Here is a 23,251-nt window from a genome sequence, read left to right as displayed (position 1 = left end):
GTGGATTAACGTATACGACGGTCGTTACGTAGTTTTGATTCTTCAAAGTTTCCTCACTTGTATCTGTGATGAGATGCGTCACATAACGCATCGCTTTCTGCTCGCATTGAGGTTTGGTGCTGCCAAGTTCTACATGGCACTGAAAAAGCTGGGTACCGCCGGCGTGTCTCTAGCCCAAGCATCGCGTCATTTGTGTTTGTTGTACAACTATACGTGTGGTTTGTGCTTACCGTGAGATGCTGTGATGTACGGATTACGCCCTACGAGAGTGCTGTGATGAGTGCGTCAATATCCGGACGGACATCAGTGTGTTCGTTTATGATCGACGATGTTCCACGTGCATGTCAGTGTTTACTAGATGCAGTGGTAATTTATTTACACGCGCTGTGCAACAGTCAGACGAAAATAAGTCATCGACAATTTGTTATCAGACTGCACTACAGAGCTCAAAACTCGGAAAATGGGAATGCACGTGATGCAGTTTTCGCATGTTGGAGTGGACCGAAAAATAAGTGCCCAGCCCACACCGCCGAGATGCGCATTACTATGGGTGAAATGGTTCAGGTTTCTGTAAAATAGCTGCCTGGCACAGCACCTTCCTAAATGTACAGGCTTTGTACAGGCTTTGTGAAGGCCACTTTATCATTAATAAAGGAACGAATATGCTTTATGTGTTAATGATAGTGCTTTTTCAATATATTATGCTCATTTTGTTTTCGTTTTTCCTTAGTTTCCTTTGTTTTTCATGCTAGACAAACACAAATGGTACACTTTTAAACTTGTCAGTCCAAAGCTGAACATGAATATCTGCCATGCATGTGACAGCTTTAATGCTGGAAAGGTTGACGTGTATAGCATGTACGTAGACGCTGCGACATCTTAGTGGCACGTTCGGCTACTTGCCCCAAGGTCGTGATGTTTAATGCCAGTGATGGCAGTCGCACTTTGGTGCAGGTGAAATGCAAATGCTTCTGTTTCCTGCAAGATGTCAACGCAAAGTACAAAGCCCGGGCAGTCAAATTAGTCTGGAGCTCTCCACTACGGTATTTTTCATAGCTACATATATCACTTTAGGATGTGAAACCCTACATGCCAGAGGTAGGCTGCATTGTTTTTTAGATTTTCTAACCTCTCATCTATGTTTTGCAACATTTGGCTAATTTTATTTCTCAGACAGTTGTTAAAGATGAAACCGAAGCAGTTCTTGGCATGGTTTCCTGCTTGGATTAATTTGCTAATTGCAGTTCTTTGAAACTTGCATCAATGCTGGACAGTTCAAATAGCAGGCAGTTGAATTACAGAAATGATGTGGATCGTGCATTTCAGTTCTGACAAATGGAAAGTAACGGTCCCCTCCTTGCATGCATAGGTGCCCTTAGACAAATACATACTCGGGTGTGTGATTGTGACGCATATCAAGGGTCAACAGAAGGCCATGTGGAGCCAGTGCGATATTCTTCATGAAGGCTAAAGTAAAATTGTACAACAGCTGCTGTACCATGCAGAAAAAAATTGATCATTTAGTGTATGATTAACTGACCATGAATAGCATCTTACCCAGAGTATGATGTGATATATACCTGGTTTAGCATCCCAAAATAACTACGGCTATGAGGAACACAATAGTTGAGGGCTCTGGTATAATTTCGACCACCTGGAGTTCTTTTACATGCACTGACACCGCACGGTGCATGACGGCCCATTGTTTCACCTCTTGAAATGCCCCTGCTGTGGCTGGAACCAAATCTGCATCTTTCGGTTCAGCAGCCATGCACTCTAACTACTGAGCCAGCACAACAGGGCCAAGTATCAAAATGCATGCCATTACATTTCCTTCTAGCCGGTGGTTTTCTTCACAGAACTAATGTATACAGGAAAAAGTAAATAGCAAGAAAACACTAGTTTTATTGCACATTATATTCACATTTCAGCAAACATTATCTAGGAAAAAATTTCTCGTAATGTTTGCATGGAAACCATGAACATCTTACAAAAACAAAACAATGCACTTACTCCACTCCAATTATTAATGGGCAAGGTTGCATCTATGCTACTACACTGCACTTATCACAAAACCACAAGCCCCATCTGCTTTGGCCAATCACTTGATGAAACTAACGGAGACAGATGTCGCACACCACAGAATGGTCGTCTCGCAACATATCTCTGCATATGTTGCATCTCAATTTCATGCCTTTCCACTTAGCTTCAACTGTTTCCAGCATTACTAGTCACCCATCTTTTCTGAAGTTCCTTTTTACACTGTTGGGATCAGCATCCTTGTTAACGATGGTCTCTGGAATTTTCGATGCTATCATTTTCACATCTTCCTCATCTGGAAGAACGAAGGAAATGACAAGCTTTGAGCAGAAAAAAAATTAGGGAGACTCCTAATCTCCACCTGTAAGGGTATGGTGTGCCAGCGTTAATGGTTCTTGTCTGCAGATCCCACTGTGGATTCCCATTAATTTACATGCCCTTTGCTACAAACATAATTACTAATTCCTTAATTCATGTCTCTTATCTCAGATATACTCATTAGCATACGGTCGTAGGCTGCCCTGTTAGGTGATAGACAACCTGGCATTGACCTCTGTAAGCCTCAACCTTTCTTAATTGGAGCTGAGATGCTGAGACCTCCCAGAACATATTTCAAATATAACTTTGTAAGCTTGACTTAACAGCTCCTGCCATGTCGTGTGGCCTCATGACATTTGGCTCGTGGCACTTTTGGCTTGTGCACAAGGGTCATCTGTTAAATACTGGTTAACATGCATGAAAAATACATTTTCACACAAACTGGTGGCAAATGGTCAAGTGGTGCACTGCAGATTCTGAAATGTATACCTATATGCATGCAAGGATCGCATCATCACATAACATGATCATGAGTTCTATCAGTACCTGTAGTTACAGAGCATTTCAATGCCCATTAAAGGACCACCTCAGATAATGGTTGTTGTTACCACAAGACCTGTTCTAACAGCGTACTGACACCATTCCACTGAGCGATGGAGATGTATATGCATACCCTAGATAGCTCATGATTGTGGATCTCATTTATTTCTATGACTTCCAAGGAGTTCCTGTCATCAGAAACCCTGCACTTTATGAAATCGGGACAGTTGTCTTGAAAGGTGATGAAAAGAAATAACCAGGTTACCTTGACGCAATGCTAATTACAGAGGGTGAATATGCTGCATGAAGATACCAAGAAGCTTGTACAAAGAAAAGTGAGAGTGAAATGGCAGGATTTTTGAAACATTGAAATAAACTACAAACTATACTTGTCAAACCTGTCATCAAGGAATGGAAATCATGCAGTAATCAAAAACACAACATGGAGGCCATTTTAGGCCATCTTCACAAAGCACATACCCACACCTCACACACAGCTTCATACTTATGAAAGAGGACAAACCAATATGCAAGGAGTGTGGAGATGAACTAACAATAAACCATATCTTACACGTGCGCCAAAGTCGAGAAAATAAGAGGAAACATTTTGTACAATTTTGCAACAGATCCCTTTCCATCCCAGCATGATCCTAGGAGAGACGTGCAAATTTCCTGCATCTTTGGTTTCCTAAAATGTTCCTAAACAAGCTACATCCTAAAGAACATTTTAGTCATTACACACAAAATAAATACATTAAACCTTGTTCTTGGTGCATGGCAGCATTAGTCGCTTATGCACCATAAAAATCAACACAATGCTGTAAGGTATACCTTGGTTAGCTATGTTATATGAGACAAGCTTTCGGTCTGGTGTGGTCCTTATTCACGTGACAGCGCTGTCATGAGGGTCTATGTCCCAACGATCGGAAAGTGACCTATTCCAATAATTTTACAAACTGAAGGCGATTCTACAGATTTCTAAAGACTGGACTGTGCTCAAATGTTTTATCAACGTCCGCCTGCTTTGACAGCCTGGAGTGAAACTGTTGAAGAGAATACATTTTTGAACATTTAACGCGTTTCTGAAGGCGTTGCTTTCAATTACGGGGCCCACAAAAAGCAGCTGAATGTCAAACGCCGCCTAGGTAGGCTTTTTAGCAAGACAGCGGTGTAGCGTGGAAAATCGCTCCGCCGGTCCATCGCTAGCGCCGCTGTCTTGAAAGGCGAACTGTTCAAACTTATAGCTACTGAGCACACCTGAAACACTAAATTGTGCATGATCAAGGCAGAATTTCTCTAACACTGAGCACTGGTAGCTATCGATTTCGCGCCCAATATTGTGAAAATCTGTCCTCTCTTCAATCATTGATACGTCCACGGTTGAACATTTATGCGCCTCGGGGTAGGCCAGCCGTTGGAACATGGATGTGTGGTTGTAGAAACGATCACTTGCATGACATACTCTGCAAAATTCCAAGAGTCAGCTTCTGCAACGAAATGTGCAGCGCACATTTTCTACCGCGTACCTAAGTCCGGCGATGCATGCATATCGACCCCGATCGTTTCAAAGCTGCGCGGCCGTTCAGTCGGGTCACGCTAACCTCGAGCATGCGGGGGTTTAAACTACATGTACGCAAAATTCAACGACAAGAAAAAGACGCAGGCTAACCACTTTAGTGTAGTCTTCCCCTAAATACCAAAGAATATTGCTGTTCGCAGGGAATTCGGATCATTCGCGCTTCCGGCTTTCCGGTGTTGCACTCTTGCGGTGCGGTGCAGTAGGTCTTCGCCTCGAAGAGTCGATGTGCAGCTCGCCGCAGTAGCAGCGCAGGCCTCTAGTAGATTCGGCATGTCTTCTGCCACGGCTCTGAGGTAGAATTTAAACGAAGAATTTAGCTAGAAACATCCTGTTTCCTCGGTCTGCATGTGAGGAACGAGCATAATGCCATTTCACATACATACTTTGAACTGCCGAATGTTCTGCACAGCGAGGTGTGTGTGTATTGTGCCGGCGCTAGATCTTTGGAGGTCGATGCAGGACCTAAGACAGCGTAAATGCTAGGAATAGCTCGCCCGCATTACGGGCAGATCGAGGTGATAGTTTAGTGCGAAGCGAAAGCTGCTCGTGAATGTGCGTATCTCGATGCCAGCTGTGGAGCTGGTGCAGTACGTAGCATCGCCTGCAGCTATATGCGTGACAGCGATGCTTGCCCTACACAACCCTAAGTGAAGACCGTGATCTATGTTAGAACGGATGCACTCTTCGTAGCACCTCATCGAGAGTGGCGGCTAGCTGATATCATAGAGGATAAGATTCATTCACGCTAGCAGCGTAGCATATGTGGCCGCGTTCGACGTGCATATAGCCATGAGCCTGTATATCGACGTCCGCCGTATCTTTACGAGAATCGAATGGATACGTCGGACGTACCTTTAGACACTTCGTTAAAACTACGCCTTAGATAGTACTATCTTGCTCTCCTCAGAAATCTGAACTGTTCTCAATGTGCAGCAAAGCATAACTAACCAAAGAATCCCACCTACCGCACCTACACAAACCAGTGGATGTATACGTGAGAGGAAGCGAGGTACCGAGAGTCAGCACCATTAGGATCCTGGGGTATTTCCTACAGCAGAATAAGAAAAACACCACCATCCTGAAAAATCTTCAGACGTATGTCGACCAGGTAACGGGGATATTCATGTGAATCTCTCTCTGGAACAAAGGCCTCAGAGAACACTGCCTAATAAAACTGCTTCATGCCTTTGTAATCAGCAGGGTAGCTTATATGCCACCCCCTTTCTCAATCTCAATCCTGGTGAAGTAGAGAAGTTAGAGAAAATGATCAGAACGTCATTCAAAAGGGCTTCGGGCATCCCCCCCCCCCCCCTTCCCAACTCTAAAGCGGTCAGGGAGGCCCAAATCTGGCCGCTCAGGCCCACTGTAGTGGGCCAAAAAATACTACAAAAACTATAGCTTCAGTCTACTATAGCCTACTGTGGGAAATAAAGCTTTACCAAACCAATAGCTTCAGTCAGGTGAGCCGCCTGACTGAAGCTATGAGCTTCAGTCAGGCGTGTGTGCGTGTGTCCCAGCGCATTGCAAGGGCTTCCACAAATATAGGAGTATATATCTGCTCAAAAGCCGCCCTTCGTCGTGCTAGTATGCTTCCATTGACTCATTGACGTCGATGTATACTCCATAGGCCATAAGTATAATGTCACAGTCTGCATGTGGGACTACGGCGACTCCGGCTCGACGAGTGAGTGGGCTGGCAGACATGTCTCAGATGGCGCAGTGTTTAAATGCCCGACTACTTTCCCGGACAGTACCTGGGTTCGAACCCGATCGCCGGCAGCTGCGTTTCGATAGAGGCAATACAGAGAGGCGTCCGTGTGCTGTGCGATGTCTGTGCACGTTAAAACATTGGCAGTGGCTTAGCTTGGTTAAGCCTGATAATTGCGAAAGCAATAGCTATGGCTACGCCTAGGTTCAGCTGGTGGTGTAGCTGGTTGTGGTGCTTGTGGTTATGCTTATGGTGATGCAGTGATTCACTGTGGCCACGGCATATGGTTCAACTATTGTTTATTGCGGGGTGCTACCTGGTTATTCTATGTATAAATAATAGCGAGGCAAGGAGTGCCGTGGCTGCAACGATATACTTGGTTGTGGAGGTTAAGGCAGAATGTACAACTGCCGCTCCGGCACCGGCTGCAACGGCATTCTTTACGCCAGAAGAAATGAAAGCATCCATGGAGACTGCGTTGGTTCCACCTGCCGCTAGGCCACCTCCTATAGTATCCAACGTTGCACCCCCGGCGGTAGCTGCGGCTGCAGCCCCATAATTCTTCTTAGCTTTAGGAGCATGTGGCACAAATGCGGCTCCGCCCGGCCGCAGATCAACGTTGGGCTTAACTCTCGGTGTGTAAGGGCGTACCCGAACCGGCACCCCAAACGTCGTTCTAAACGGTCTCACAACAGTCTCAGGGATGACGTCACTCCGGCTGTAGCGCTCCCTCACGGAGGGAGCGGGAGTTAGGCCGCGGCTGATAGCTACCGCCTCGCGAGCCGACGGCGCGAGTTGGGGCCCCTGTTTTTGCGGTAGATGGGATGACTCCACTCCGGCTGTAGCGCTGCCTCACGGAGGGAGCGGGAGTTAGGCCGCGGTTGGTAGCTACCACCTCGCAAGTTGACGGCGCGAGTTGGGGCCCCTGTTTGCGTGCCTTATATGGCCACATGCCAATCAATGATCGATTACAAAGTAATTATTTACTAACTAATGAATAAGTAAGTTGTTCATTAATTAACTAATTAATTATCAATCAAGTACCCAATTATTTTCTACTTAATCACTAAATAATTATTTTTAATTAATGCCAGTTGCGTAGCAGAATGCGGCACTCAGGCGCTCCCGCGGGAGCGAACGCGTTCCAATGACAAGTATGGAGGAAGAGGTCTCAGCGCGAGTGAGGCGCTGCTCCGTTGGTGCTCCGGCCGAGCGCTGGCGATCTGCCATTTAAGCGAACCACCGATGGTTTATACCACCCGGAGAAATTCACAGCAGCGTCTTCCGCCTTTCACTACTTTAGCCGCTAAAGTCCCTCGCAATTTTGTTCATAAACCGATTTACAAAAAATAGGCCTCTTAAGAGGAGAATGGTGGAAAACCTTGCTCTATCATTTGCATCCCATCGTTTGCCTCTTATCGGCGTTTGTTGCAGTGCTACATGTAATTATGATTGGTTTACAGGAAAGGAAAGGCGCAACTCTGTCACACTTTCTCCGGAAAGTGTTTGGACAGGTTACACCATCGCTTTCGTCGCATGGCGTTCCTTGGCGCGCGTTCAAGTGTGGCATTGCAGATGGCAGGAACACTTGACAAGAACTAATCTCGTGGAATCTTGCTGAATATGGCAGATAATAATTGATTCAATGAAAGGAAACACGCACCTGAGTTGACTCCTTTATTGAATAGGAATGCTCACGCCATGGATGAGGGGTAAAATATTCTAGAGCGCACTTTGGACCACTAAAGTGCGATGAGGCGAAAGCCATTATAGCGCAGTGGAAGGCACCTCTATCTCCCTCTCTTTCACTCCCACATCTCTCCCTTTCTTTACGGCGTGGTACATGTGTCGCGAGTATGCGCCCGACTACTGTGCCGGAGTACCCGGGTTGGTTGGTTGGTTGGTTCATAGGAAGGGAAAGGCGCAGTATCTGTCACACTTGCTCTGTGGACACCTGAACCGCGCCGTAAGGGAAGGGATGAAGGTGGGAGTGAAAGTGGATAGAGAGAAAGGGGGGCCGTAGTGGAGGGCTACGGAGTAATTTCGACCACCTGGGGATCTTTAACGTGCGCTGACATCGCACAGCACACGAACGCCACTTCGTTTCGCCTCCATCGAAACGCAGCCGCCGAGGCCGGGATTCGATCCCGGGAACTCCGGCACAGTAGTCGGGCGTCTTACCACTGCACCACCCCGGCGGGGAGTACCCGGGTTCGAACCCGACCTCGGCGGCTGCGTTTCGATGGAGGCGAAACGAAGAGGCGTCCGTGTGCTGTGCGATGTCAGCGCACGTTCCCCAGGTGGTCGAAATTACTCCGTAGCCCTCCACTACGGCTCCTCTTTCTCTCTTTCCACTTTCACTCCCATCTTCCTCCCTTCCCTTAGGGCGCGGTTGCGGTGTCCACAGAAAACAAGTGAGACAGTTACCACACCTTTCCCTTCCTATAAATAAATTAGTTTTTAAAATTAGTTAGTCCGCGGGTATGACAGATACTGCGCCTTTTCTATCCTATAAATCAATAATAATAATAATAATAATAATAATAATAATAATAATAATAATAATAATAATAATAATAATAATAATAATAATAATAATAATAATAATAATTGATTCACAGAAAGGGAAAGGTACAGTATCTGTCACGCTTGGACACCTGAACCGCACCGGAAGTGACGGGAAAAGGTGGGATGATGATGATGATGATGATGATGATGATGATGATGATGATGATGATAAACTCTATTTACTCCCAAAGAAGGGGAACCAGCCGAAAGACTGGTTGCGCTGCTTAAAGAAGGTCAGCAGGGATCCCTTGGGACTCTGCGGCCTCCAATGCGCGCAAAATGAGCTGGCGCTGTTGGGCGAGCTCGGTGGTACGCAGGAGGGACTCCCACACATCCACTGTAGCTGTATTGTCTGCGTTGTGTCGTATATATGTCCACGCCATGTGAATGAATGTGGCCGGTTGTGAGCAGTGTTTGCAACTACGTGCAATAAGACTTGGGAAAATTTTGCTATATAGCCATGGGTTTGGAAAGGTTCCTGTTTGTATTTTGCGCCAATGGACGGCCTCGCGCCGGGTAGTTCCCGGTGTGCAGGGGGTATAGACACCGTTCGAGCCGATAATGCTGGAGGATGTCCGTGTATGTAACAAGGCGTGAATGAGTGCCTTGGGGAGTGTCAGAGGAAGTGGTAGGCTGAGGAGGGTGCTCCGCCCGGTAGCTGAGTTCTCGGGCTAGAGCATGCGCCTGTGCGTTCCCGTTGAGCGCCTCATGAGCTGGGGTCCATATGAGAAGACGAGGTGTAGACGGTAAGGGGAGAGATTGGAGGATAGTGTGCGCCTGTCGAGATATACGACCTGCATCGAAGTTACGAACTGCCTGTTGGGAATCGCCAACGACTACTTTGGTGAAGGGGTCGGTCAGAGCTAACGCGATGGCAACCTCTTCCGCGGTGGTAACAGTTGCGGCGTTGAGGACGCTGCAGGCGTTGTGCCAGTTTCGGTGCGGCGTCAATGCAACCGCAACCATAGCGGGGCGACGGGTGTGGTGGGAGGCATCTGTGTATGTAACGTCGGGGCGACCGGTAAAACGTTTGTGGAGTTGCAGGGCTCGGTCGGCTCTGCGCTCTGTATGATACTCTGGATGCATACGTTTGGGAAGCGGAGGTATACGAAGACCGAGTCTCTGCTCAGGCGTGAGGTCCATATACGTAGAAGTCGCCCTCAGAGGAGTGATTCCTACCTAGCTTAGTACTGCACGGCCCGCATGTGTCAGCGAGAGGCTCTCATATTCTTCAATGAGCTCGTCGACTGTGTTGGAGATCCCGAGGGTCATCAGTTTGGTGGTGGAAGTGGACATGTGTAGACCCAATGCTGTCCTGTATGCCTTGCGCAGCGATGCATCCAGTCGCTCCCGATCTGTTCGCGTGAGGCGAAGGTAAGGGGCAACGTAGGCAATGCGCGTACAAACAAAGGCTTGTACGAGGCACGAACGGTTGGATTCGCGCATGCCCGTATGCTTGTTGGCGACTCTCTTGAGCAGGCGGCTGATCTGGATTACAGACTGATCTATTCGCTGAAGAGTAGTGGCGTTTCCTCCAAAACCTTGTAGATTAAGGTCCAGGATACGGATTCGGTCGGTACGGGGTATGGGGGCGCCCTGTACTTGCAGATTGAAGGATGCCGGAGGTGATCTGGGGCGTCTTCCCTGGGTTGGGACAATGATGTATTCAGACTTGGTGGCCGAGCAGGATAGGCCGACTGTGGCCAGGTAGGGTTTGGAAGAGCCTTGCTCTTTTCGCTTGGCGCGAAAGCAGTCCCAGTTGACCACTTTAGCTGGTCGCGTGTGAAAATGGATATAGAGAAAAAAAGAGACATAGTGGAGGGCTACGAAGTAATTTCGATCACCTGGGGACCTTTAACGTGCGCTGATATCGCGCAGCACACGGACGCCTCTTCGTTTCGCCTCCATCGAAACGCAGCCGTCGCGGTCGGGATCGAGCCCGGGTGCTCCGGCACAGAAGTCGGGCGTCTTACCACTGCACCACCGCGGCGCGGTTCAACTTCAAACGCCGCTGAACGCAAATCAGTTTTAAGACGAAAGCCTTTAATGGATCATGCTGTCGTGGACAAAGTGTGTCCCTCGTTTGAGGCGTCCTGATTGGCCGAGGCGGGATGCGTCCCTGCTATCTGCAATGCCACACTTGAACGCGCGCCTATAGGAACGCCACCCGACAGGAGCGATGGTGTACCGTCCAAACACACCTGCAGGAGAAAGTGTGATAGATACTGCGCCTTCCCTTTCCTGTAAACCAATTAATTTACTATATGTTTGGATTGGTTTATGGGATTTGAACGTCCCAAAGCGACTCCGGCTATGAGAGATGCCGTAGTGGAGAACTCCGGACATTTAGAACACCTGAGGTGCTTTAACGTAACACTGCAACGAATGCCGACAAGAGGCTAACGATGGGAGGCAAATTATGAGATAGGAAGGGTAGGCTTTCGCCATTCTCCTCTTAAGTGAAATCTAAGGGACCCTCTAATTTATTTATTTTTTTACTGCCTGGTCTTGACACATTCAATTTCACTGAAAAAAAAAATCAACAAAAATCATACAAATGATATTTACATACGACTCACTACAATTCACGCATACACAACAAAGGCTCTAGCCTTGAGAGCCGCTCCGGAGGTTCTGCTGCAGCTTTCTCGGTGGCCGAAAACCTGCCGACGCTTTCTCGAAAATAAATCCTGGCAGGCCGTGCATCTTTATCACAATGGTAACCCGCCATTCTTGAGCACCTTATACAGTGCAGAACTGGACATAACTGAATCGGAGGTGGAGCACGCAATTGATGAATTAAACCCCGGTAGATTCCCTGGACGGGACGGGTTCAGTGCGACTTTTTATAAAGTACTTAAGCACGAAATAGCCCCTGTCCTAACTTAATCTTTAACGAAAACGCCTTCCAAGAAAAGGCTCTGCCTCCGTCATATGGGTCATCTCACACTGTGCTCATTCCGAAAACAAATGAAACAAGTAAATTAAGACTGGTTACTGCATACCGGCAAATAGCACTCACAAACGTGGAGTACAAAATTTTTATGAAGGTTCTGGGGCGAAGGTTGCAGCCTGTGATTAGTGACATAGTTGGGCCTCATCAAATGAGTGGGATTAAAGGGCGTTGTTGTGTTGTGGCTGTGGGAAGAAGGAAAAGAAAATGCACGGGCCTACTACTGGCTCTGTAGCTGAGCCACCTCCGCTGCCTCGTGCGAACAGAAGAGTAGCGGGAGAGAAAGACGCGCGTCGCAACAGCCGTCGTCCACCACCTAAGCGGTGGCGGGTACAAAGATGGCCTACAACAGATAAAAATTCGGTGGCTGGCTAGCCCCTGCCGCAAGCGGCGTTGACCTATCGTCCCAGCCCCCAGGAACAGGCACCCTTCTCTAAAGGGCGCTCCATTTTCACCAATATCCATAAAGCAGCAAATCAGTTACTCGCCAAATGAAAGGCGCCGCACGGACGCCCGGATCGGACGCCCAGCGGGGTCAGCTTCGTATATGCATGTATCGCCTGGTGACGTCATGACCTGTCGTGAATGTACATCGCACGTCCCTTGTGGAACACAACCAGCATTTCATTGAAGGCATCAAAGTTCACCGGCGTTTTATAGTTCGTTTACAGGAAAGGAAAGTCACAGTATCTATATTGCCCGCTTATCATCCTCACAGTATACAAGGGGAATTACGAAGTGTGTTTTACGATCTGGGGCGTGGCGCAGTTGGTAAAGCTTTGGGCTGGGAATACAAACAATGGAGATTCGATTCCAGACAAGGTTTATTAATTTATTTTTAATTCGCGCTCTCGAAAACATGACACTGCTGACAACCTTGTGTCGACAATGATGAGGCATTAAGGGCGAAATATGTTCTGTGGACATCTCAACCGCTCTCTAATGGAACGGAGGAAGGCAGGAGTCAAAGAAGAAAGAGAGGAAGTGGTGCCGTAGTAAAGGGCTACGAAGTAATTTGCAGCAAATGCGGCGAAAGAGCGACATACGATCACATTCTCTGGAACTGCGCAAATGATCCACCTGCGGTGGAATTAATACAGCTCCCTTCTCTCGAGCAGTGGGAAGCCGTGCTGGTCAGCTCGGACCCGAAGAGTCAACTACGGGCCATCGAACGGGCTAATAAGGTCGCCGCCAGCCATGGACTAGCGGCCATCTAGTACGTCTCTCCTTAGACCTGCTTGAGCGACGAAATAAATGTTTTGCAATCGAAATCCAATCGACCAACTGGGAACGGGCGCTGACATCGCTCAGCACATGGACGCCTCTCCGTTTCGTCTCCATCGAAACGCAGCTGCGGACGGTCGGATAAACAAGCGTCTCCAACTGCGTTTCCGAGTTCCTCCGTGGTGCGTAGACAATGCCAACGCGTTCATCGCTCTGAATATAGGTATTCCACCTTCACCGCGTGCAGATGTAATTGCAATCTAAGCCTCCAAGTATCCAGCGTAACACAATTTAAGCCGAACAGAAACAGCCCAGGACAGCGGCGGTAATAAACTAATTTCATGTTTGCATCTATACTCTTGACTGCTGGAGAGGCAGTCGTATTTTTGGTCTCAGTGGGGTCCTGGAAGCCAGCGACAGCAGCTTACGCAGTTAGGCTACGTGAATGACGTAGCCGCCTGGCTTCTTCGGCACTTTTGCATCCAAGCGGTCACACTTGGTTCTGGTGTTTCCACCACTCAGGCGAGGGAGTAAACACTTTCAAAACAACGCACTCTCGCAATACGGGCCCTATCCTTGTGTGAAAGTTCAGTTCAGTTCAGTTCAGGCGTTCAGTCGTGTCCGACTCTTCGTGACCCTATGGACCATGTCACGCCACGCTTTCCGGTCTCTTACTATCTTCTTAACATCACATAGCTTCATCTGCAATCATCTGCATCGCAGCACTTGCTGCTCACTTGACAGATGCGCCCCTTCGGACAAGCTCTGCGCTAAGCATTGCCTCTGCGCCTGGTTTGGCGCTTGGTTACCCGAATCTTTCGATGAAAACTCGTGTGAAAGTTACCAAACCCCAAAATCTGTTAAGCTGTATGCAGCCCAACAAGCAGCCATTCTGGTAAGCGGAATCGATGATGAAACACGGGGCTATTTTTGACAAAGGAAACTTACTAAAGCTGTATTTGTGATATCTTCAAAAGGCTTACTTTAATTTACAATGTTTAAAAATAGAAAAAGCGCCTCCAGTCTGGAAGCACCCCAAGACCTCGGTTTCGTTTTTGGTGCTCATCGAGGCACTTTAGATTTGTTGGCCATTTTTTGATTGCGTAAAGGCCCCGCCGGGGTGGCGCAGTGGTTATGGCGCTCGACTACTGTTCCCAAGGACGCGGGATCGAATCCCGGCCTCGGCGGCCGCTTTTCGATGGAGGCGAAAAGCAAGGCGCCCGTGTGCTGTGCGATGTCAGTGCACGTTAAAGAACCCTAGGTGGTCGAAATTTCCGGAGTCCTCCACTACGGCGTCTCTCATAGCCTGAGTCGCTTTGGGACGTTAAACCCCAAAACCAAACCAAACCATTTGATTGCGTAAATGCGTAAGTATCCATGACAGCGAAAAAGGATAACACGTGACCGCATATATCAGGTCCTTTTTATTAGGATGTGTAATAAATTGTTTACACACTGCAGGGAGTAAACATTTTATCGAATTCACAGCGGCTTACAAATCGCGCAGAAACTGGACCCTTGCGCGGTCGAACGAACAGGTTGAGGAACGCTACAAGCTTAAAGACCAAATCGACAGACGTAGCTGGGTATGCGTCTGAAGTCTAAAAAAAACGAGAGCACGTCCACATCTTGCATGTCTTTGGTGGCACTCCTTAGGATTTGGAAGCTCCGCTGGTTGATGCTCCGTGATGACTGGCCACATAGGCAGCGAACGTATCCTTGCAGTGAGAGACGACGCACTCTCGGCTGCAATACTCGCCGTCCCACTCGGTCGACTGCACAGCAAAAGAGGAGCAGCCATTGCGAGTGCACCACTGGCGACCGACTTCTCTAGTTACAGGTTCTCGCTGCTGCTCCATTTTTTCACTTCCGGTGCCTCTGCGGCGCACGGAGCTTTCACGCGTCACTGCAGCCTGAGACATAAGCGATGGTTCTTTAGCTTGATCACACGTCGTTGGAACCAGTGAAGGAAGACCGCGTTCTACCGTAGTGCTGTCTTGACACGACTGGTGGTGAATCAATGGAGTGGTCGGGCTACTGCGGCCCTGCTGTCTCTGGTTGTCCTTGACCAGACGTCTTGCTTCTGGACATCTATGCCACTTGTACTTGAGATAGGTGGATGTACTGGCGTTACTGCCGCCGCAGTCCCATCACAGCCAGTATCAGTCCAGTATGCAACCGCAAGGGCCCCGTGGGCAATAGAATGTGAGCGCAGCACTTTCTGCTCACCTGACAGATGCGCCACTTCGGACAAGCTCTGCGCTAAGCATCGCCTCTGCGCCCCGTTTGGCGCCTTGTTACCCGAATCTTTCGATGAAAACTCGTTCTTCGGAACCTCACTAAAATAGACCAGACAGGACGGCCAGGTTACTTCCTTAGCGGTGTTCAATAAGTAGCCGTGCGTACCTCCACCTCCAAGCAACGGGTGTCCGCCTCGGCGGCTGCGTTTCGATGGAGGCGAAACGAAGTGGCGTCCGTGTGCTGTGCGATGTCAGCGCACGTTAAAGATCCCCAGGTGGTCGAAATTACTCCGTAGCCCTCCACTACGACCCCCCTTTCTCTCTATTCACTTTCACTCCCACCTTCATCCCTTCCCTTACGGCGCGGTTCAGGTGTCCACAGAGCAAGTGTGACAGATACTGCGCCTTTCCCTTCCTATGAACCAACCAACCAACCAACCGCCACTAAGTCCGAGCCCGATGGAAATATTCAGCGTTCACGTGTCAGAGCGTCTCCCGGCATGCTTTGCTGCTCGGTTTGGTACGCAAAATCCCAGTAGCTGAATTATGCACCACCTGGTTGTTTATCGGAGTCGAGTGCATGCATTTGCTCACCAGACCGGTCTGTTAGAGGATGGTCTTCGATGTCGAGGATGAAGTCAGCGAAGTAGAGCCTAGACCGGTCGACCTGTTCAGAGTTCACAGCGTCTCCAAACGCATTTCGCCTTCCGTACTGGCTCGTGCCCCGCTGAGGTCTCTGCTGCAGTTTGGCTAAACACTAGACTGACGCTTGTCGTCGAGTACGGCTCGTAGCACACGCGGATCCTTCAAACCGTCGTCATCGAAGCCTAGGGTCAACCCGAATGGTGGCACCACTACGGTACAGTGAACTAGAATATTCTAGTTCACTGTAACTACGGGCTGCTCAGGTCTGCAGCAGAAGGAGAATGGCGTCGAGACGCGTTCGTGTTCTGTGAAACGTGCTGCGTCGAGTGCGTTGCTTGAGGAAGTGGTTACTAAATCGAACCCGCCGTCGTTGCATAGCATCGCGGCTAGGAACCTGGTTTGGTTTATGGGGTTGAGCGTCCGAAAAATGCACAGGCTATGAGAGACGCCTTAGTGGAGGGCTTCGGAAATTTCGACCCCCTGGGGTTCTCTATCGTGCATTCACTTGGCATAGCACACGGGTGCCTCTCCGTTTCGCCTCCATAGAAACGCAGACGCCAATGGTCGGGTTCGAATCAGGTATTCCGAAAAAGTAGTCAGGCATATTTTCCACTGCGTCACCACGGCGGTGCAATTAGTAGGACGAACATGTAACGCGACCGAATGAAACCGCTGTGGTCGAGGTGAGAAAACGCAAGTTTTGATGTGGACGCTATCGAAACGTTGATAACGCAGAAAACGCCACCATTTGGAAAGGTAGAAGAATAAGGAACAAATAACGCAGGAAAAGATAGTGATATAAAGAACGCATAGAGAATATATATCCACTCAAAAAAAAAAAAAAAATTAGAGGGTCTCAGAAGAATGGCGAAAGCCTACCCTTCTTCTCCTATCATTTCCCACTCATTGATTTCCTATTATCGACGTTCGTTGCAGAGCTATAACTTCGCCCCGCCGGGGTGGTGCAGTGGTAAGACGCCCGACTACTGTGCCGGAGTACCCGGGTTCGAACCCGACCTCGGCGGCTGCGTTTCGATGGAGGCGAAACAAAGAGGCGTCCGTGTGCTGTGCGATGTCAGCGCACGTTAAATATCCCCAGGTGGTCGAAATTACTCCGTAGCCCTCCACTACGGCTCCTCTTTCTCTCTTTCCCCTTTCACGCTCATCTTCATCCCTTCCCTTACGGCGCGGTTGCGGTGTCCACAGAAAACAAGTGAGACAGTTACCGCGCCTTTCCCTTCCTATAAATAAATCAGCTATAACTTTGATAATAGGAAAGCAATGAGATCAGAGCTATAACTTTCTGTGGTAATGGAGCCAAAGCTACGGGGGCGGGGCTTTCCTAACTGTGTTACTACGCCATGTAGTACCGAGTCCCTGACCTCGGCTGCGATCTTGGCACAGCGCACGACGTACGCTGTCAAAAGCAGAAAAACAGACGCTCGTTACGAACGCGCGTCTGTCAAAAAGAGACGCGTGTTAAGAACGCGCGCAGGGAACGCAGCATTTCACCCCAGAAGAGCCGAGCACCAGGCCGGGGGAAATCTTGTACCCATTGGAAACCGGTGGGTAGCCGGCGGCACTGGGGATCGAACCCCGCACCTCCCGAATGCGAGGCGGATGCTCTACCACAAGAAAAATAATCAACGCAGATTAGCTACTCGAAGGCGAGAGGCAAGGGACAGGTATGTTGAGGGACCCGAGGCGGCACCTCTTGTGTTGTTAAGGTATGGGAGAGCAAAGGATAATGCGGAGGCCCCGATGTCTCTGTCTAAGCTGTTCAGAGAATGAAGGGTCCAGCCTCCTCGTGGAGAATCGTTGATACGCGTGTACACAGCGACGAGTGCTCCGGGCGCCGTGCGAAGAGCTTGCTTTCCCTTTGTGACTGATCACTTGAAATGAGCCTATTCAACTTTTTGGGGACAGACGTTTTAGGCAACCCCCACGTTATTTCAGACAACGAAAGTAAACGTTGCCACATGTTGTACCGCCGGCGCCCAGCCGGAGGCAAGCAGATGCAAACACGGCTGGCGGGGAATGAACCGATGGCCGAGGTAATTAACGGCTGATTGCCGAAACTTGCATTTTTCATACCTCAGCTTAACTTCGTGTTCTCGGAAGCATGTCTCGCACCTTTTCCAGGCATTCGCTTTTATCTCCACGTTTCTCCGAAACTAGTACATCATCGAGGTATGCTTGAAAGCCTTATAAGTTCGAGAGTACGCATCCATTTTCCTTTAGAAAATAGCTGGAGCAGAAGATATTCCGTAGGGGAGCCTATTATATTAAAACAGTCTTCTCTGTGTGTTAATGACGCAAAGCTTTCTAGATGCTTCATCCAAGAGTACCTGATTATGCTTCTTGCAAACCTAGTATGCTGAAAAACTCTCCTCCACTCAATGATGCGAACATATCCTCGATAACTGGCAGTGCTGTTCAACTGCACAGGCTTGATTCAGGGTTGCTTTGAAGTCACCAAAAATGCTGATAGTTCCATCCTTTTTAAGTACTGGCACAATTGGTGTTGCCCAGGCCGAATGTTTCACGGGCGAAAGCACGCCAAAAGCGATCAGCCAATCTAGTTCTCGCGATACCCTGTGTCCTAGAGCTTAAGGAATAGATTTTACCTTACAGAATTTCAGCACGGCTTCAGGCTTCAGCTGCAGGCAAGCAGGAGGACCCTTGATAAGGCCAAGATCCCCAGAGAACACGTCATGGTAGTCGCCGACTATGTTGTTAATCGTTCCTGCAGATTCTTGCGCTGCGTCTGGAAAGCGCTGTGCTGATGACTGGAGAACAGGAACCCCCGCTCTGTCAAGTAAAAAAGTCAGATCACGGCCACAAAGGTGTCGTCCAGAACAGTTGAGCACGATCAGCGAGCAGCTCACGCATACCGTCTTGTATTGCACACACAGATGCAATTCTCCTAGAACTGGCAGTGGTCCAACGTAACATGATAGCTTCACACGTGAAGGCTTAAGCGCCGGCCAGTGTTCGCGATGCTTGTCAAAAACATCCCGACAAATGACGCCGATAGGCGACCCTGTATCCACTTCCATGGGAAGTTGCACACTATCCCAAATGAACCCCAGGTGGTCGAAATTTCCGGAGTCCTCCACTACGGCGTCTCTCATAGCCTGAGTTGCTTTGGGACGTTAAACCCCACAAACCAACCAACCAACCAAATGAAAGTGTGGCGTATCGGAGGCTCGAGGCGGCTTTTTTGTGCAGAATTCAATGTACATAAATTCGCCGTTTCACTGCGTTCACTATTGTCCTCAGTCACGGCTTCTTCGAGAGTCAAAGCTTTTCCTTTCAATACTTGCGTGACGCAGCCTTTATCGCCGGTGCGGCGACACATCGACCCCGGCGACCGCAGCGATAACATCTTGCTCTGATCCAACTACAACTGCTGTCGTCATGCTTTCTGATACCGTATCTAGCACACTGCTACGGCACAAAATTAACACCTGAAGTTTGGATCGACTGCGGCTGGGATGCATGTAGCTTAAGCATAGGCGCCGATTCTGGCGTCATACTTTCAGCATCGTTTTCTGCGGCCGCCGGCAGAGTGTGCCAATGCTTCGGCCTCTTCCAATGTTAGGTCTTTATTTTGGTAACATTTGTTTCTGAATAGAAATAGAGCATACGCCACATACAATGCGATCCCTTAGCGAGCAGTCAAGGGACGTGCCGAAGTTACAGTTGTCTGCTATGCAGCGAATAGCAACAAGAAATGTGCTAACGTCCTCGCTCAGAAGTTGTGAGCGATTGAAGAATTTGTAACTCTCAGTTATCTCGTGCTTCTTCGGATCATAGTATTCATCCAAGCTTTGAAGAACTTCCTTGTATGTCAGTTCGTTTGGCGCACTTGGGGCTATTCTGCCATCTAGCACTCAACCATTTTGCTTGACAACGCCGAAACCAATAGTTATCTCTTCTTAGCCGGGTCCGTTACACTGTTCGCTTCGAAATATGCTTCACGTCTGACTAGGCACGGCTTCCACTTATCGTTTGTTTCGTCGAAATCCGGCAACTGTAGGTAGGCCATCGTTGCGCCCCGGGGCCAGCTTGAAGATACCTTCGGGATCCGTCTTGTTGGCGTGGGTAAAGCGGCCTCGTCGCCACTGTTGCACCGCCGGCGCCCAGCCGGAGGCAAGCAGACGCAGACACGGCTGGCGGGGAATGAACCGTTTATTGTCGAAGCACAGGCCAATAGGGAACCTGCCCTGCATAGTTAGCGCTGCAATTGTCCCCCAGCGTGACTCAAAAATGCTGCTGTTAGCCGCTTGGTTCGAGATAAACGACCGAACACATTCAGCGCCATTATAGATACGCGTGTGACAGATAACGTCCTTGCCCAGGCGCTCTCAACGTAGCCCAGTTATCCGACACAGGCCATTCAAAGCTTTGACAGAGCGTGCTATATGATTTCTATAAGCTCATGCAGGTGGCGTGAAAACGCCCTAAAAAGCCGCCTCAGAAGTATTTGCTCTTCTCGCTAGGATATGTGTTACAGCGCAGCGATCGACTCAGCAAACTTCACTGCAGGTTGCCTATATATAGCGAAAGGTGGGAAGGGGCCAGGTTCAGGGGGAGAGCAGGGTAGAACGGCTATCGCTCGAGCCATCGACGAAACGCAAACAGGGGAAAGGGGGTTCAGCTTGGCAGATGCGCTGTGCGCAACACCACCCATAATTACCCATTCGCTTCAGCAGGGTGAAGACTACACAAGATGTTACCGGCGCCCTGGTGCCCGGTTTCGACGCGTTTTGGACGTGATCCCTACAAAGGCACAAATCATGCCACCTTACCCTTTAGTTCATGCCGACAGCGGCCAGGGGAAGTTCGCTGCTGCGGCGCTGCCATCCGAAATCCATGACCTACGTACAGTCTTTGACAAAAATGTAGAGCCCATGGGGGTCTGCTTCTGAGCCGCTTCGTGCGGCTTGTAATGCATGTCCAGTGTTCCGAATCTCTCGATGGTAAGATTGTTTGTCCTACCCTCTCCAATGGGAAGGACCTCCATTAAGGGTAGATTAGCGCCGCTATTTGGCTCAAAAGCAGACCCTCCGGGCTCTACACTTCTGACAAAGGCTGTACCTCTAACGATGAGGGGTTTCTAACGACCTGGGGCACTGACGAGAAGCCGAGGCATGCGATTTTTGCGGCAGTTTTTTCTCTCCCCGAGAGAACACCGAGGAAATGCGTGACGAGTTTCAGTGCAGGGGGGACAGTTCTCTCTGCAGTCCAGTTCAGTCACCTGCTCGAGCGAGTGCGCTGTTTTTAACTCCGGAAGCAGGATCGCATGTGAGAATACAACGATTGAGAATACAACGATTGATTTTAAAAGAAGGGGGGGGGGGGGGGGGGGGGGGACAACCACCTTGTTACCGTTTAGCACACAAGTTTTTTGAAAAAGCTTGCCGTCATTTAGAACGCGACGGCGGCCAGAATGCGGCCGGAGGGGTCGCGGCCGGAGGAGGAGAGAGAGAACCGCGCGCGAGCGCGTAAATGTGCGCTGGAATGCAGCGCAGAGCGGACGACAGCATGCGTTTCAACGCAGCGGGGAGCAGACGACGCGACCGCGCTGCGCGGAGGTTTTGCCAGAGGTCTCCATGGAGGGCGCTGATGCACAGAGCGGCGCAGCGCACCCTGGCCCAGGTTTTCTCCCCTATTTAAAGTGTCACTATCGCTTTTACCTCGAGTCATCTGATTGATGGAAACGCCGGAACCGGAAGTGGCAGTGAAATCAGGGTCCGTATTCCGAGTTTGCGGCGTTGTCGAAAGTGTCGCTATCTCCCTGACCTCGAGTCATCTGATTAGTGGAAACGGAACCGGAAATGGTGGAAATCAAACTGACATCCGGTTCTGGTGTTTCCGTTTCTGGTGTTTCCATCAGTCAGATGATTCGAGGTTAGGGAGATAGTGACACTTTCACTAACGACGCAAACTCGAAATACAGCCCCTGTTCAACGTAAATACTATTGGACGATTGCCAATTAAAATAACTGACTTAGTTAGATAATTAATTCCTAATCAATTAACTTAGATAATGTAAATACATACTATTATTTCTCGTACACCGCAGTTGCCTGTTGACAGCTGCAATAATTAAAAAGTTTTGTTTTCAATCTCACCACAGTATATTTTAGGCACCCAGTAATATTTACGCACTATTTTTCACCAATATATCCACGCAAGCAGGCACTTCGAATGAAACATTCAATGCACTAAATTGATTTAATTAATAATATTTGGTCAACCTCCCTACTACATATTACACACACATTAATGTACCACCCAACACCAATAAATGTTTTTCATATTCATCCAAATGGGACAACGTTTTCGCGCCGTCAAATTTTGCTGACGCGTTTTGCGAACTCTTTCTGCCGACAAGACAGCTATATAGTGCTTTCGCAATAATAAGTGGTACGTTAGCATGTAAATATGCAATTACGCAATTTCCTGCTTGTGATAAAGTAAACCGGAACAACTCCTAATAACGCATCCATGGTTCGACTTTGTTTTTTACCTCTAGCTCACAAAATCATGCGCTCGTGTGGAGTGATTGTTGATACCCAATACTCACTCAGCGCACTCAACTGGTCTGAAAAATACACTCTACTTAGGCAGTCGTTATGCTTACCGAAAAGAAACAAGATCTGACAAGGGTATCCCTATATCAACAAACTGCGTCTAGCTGTATCAGCACGGATGACTGTAATGCTGCTTGATCCAGATAACTTCGAGGAAATAGAACAAAACCATACTTTCGCAGAAACAATACCAAGGCCAATTAACCTTTCAAATGATCACACCAAGAGGCGCACACACAGTCAAGCGGCAAACAAAGCTAAGTGACCTGCTTGGGCTTACTTTGGCCAACTGTAAAGCAAAGATTCAACTAGCAACTAGAGAACGATGTGCTAGCAGCTCATTTTACTTCTTAGAAGTAGCCGCTTAACTGAATGAGGAAGAAGGGGGAATAAAGACCACCGAAAAGAGGAGTCAATAAATTCCAGTCGGATCGTTTACGCGTGATCATCCACGGTTCACGCTTGAAACCCAAGTTTCCCTCTCACTTGTTCGTTTCGCCGTTTGCTAGGAATCACGCCTGTTCCGGACATACCAGAAGCACATCAGCAAGCCGTAGTGAACTACCCCACCGCAGTAAGATCGCTATCTGCGGTGAGCATTCCGGTGCCAGCGCACGCATGCACAGAAGCTGAATCTAAACGCCTAGAAAACCGCTGCAATAGCGAGGCAACGTTATAGGGTACATCATCGAACAAACACAAATGACCGAATCCTCGCCTACCAGGCCAAAAACAAAAGCCTCAAACGCGAATGCAACGAGACGCGTGCCAGTGAAGCACGACGCGGGCGTAAATGACGAGCACGCAGCGGTGCCCGCAGGATCAGCAAGGGCG

The 23,251-nt window shown here is 48.9% G+C and overlaps 1 pseudogene; it reads right to left on the bottom strand.

The window, feature by feature from the left end:
- Positions 1 to 18,443: 18,443 nt before the first annotated feature.
- On the bottom strand, positions 18,444 to 20,039 carry LOC146207729 (uncharacterized; annotated as a pseudogene).
- Between the last annotated feature and the right edge of the window lie 3,212 nt (positions 20,040 to 23,251).

The sequence above is a fragment of the Amblyomma maculatum genome, chromosome 1 (assembly GCF_055883805.1).
Source record: "Amblyomma maculatum isolate TAMU_Amacu chromosome 1, ASM5588380v1, whole genome shotgun sequence".
In the NCBI taxonomy this organism is placed as follows: domain Eukaryota; kingdom Metazoa; phylum Arthropoda; class Arachnida; order Ixodida; family Ixodidae; genus Amblyomma; species Amblyomma maculatum.
This window is presented reverse-complemented; position numbering and strand designations above follow the sequence as displayed.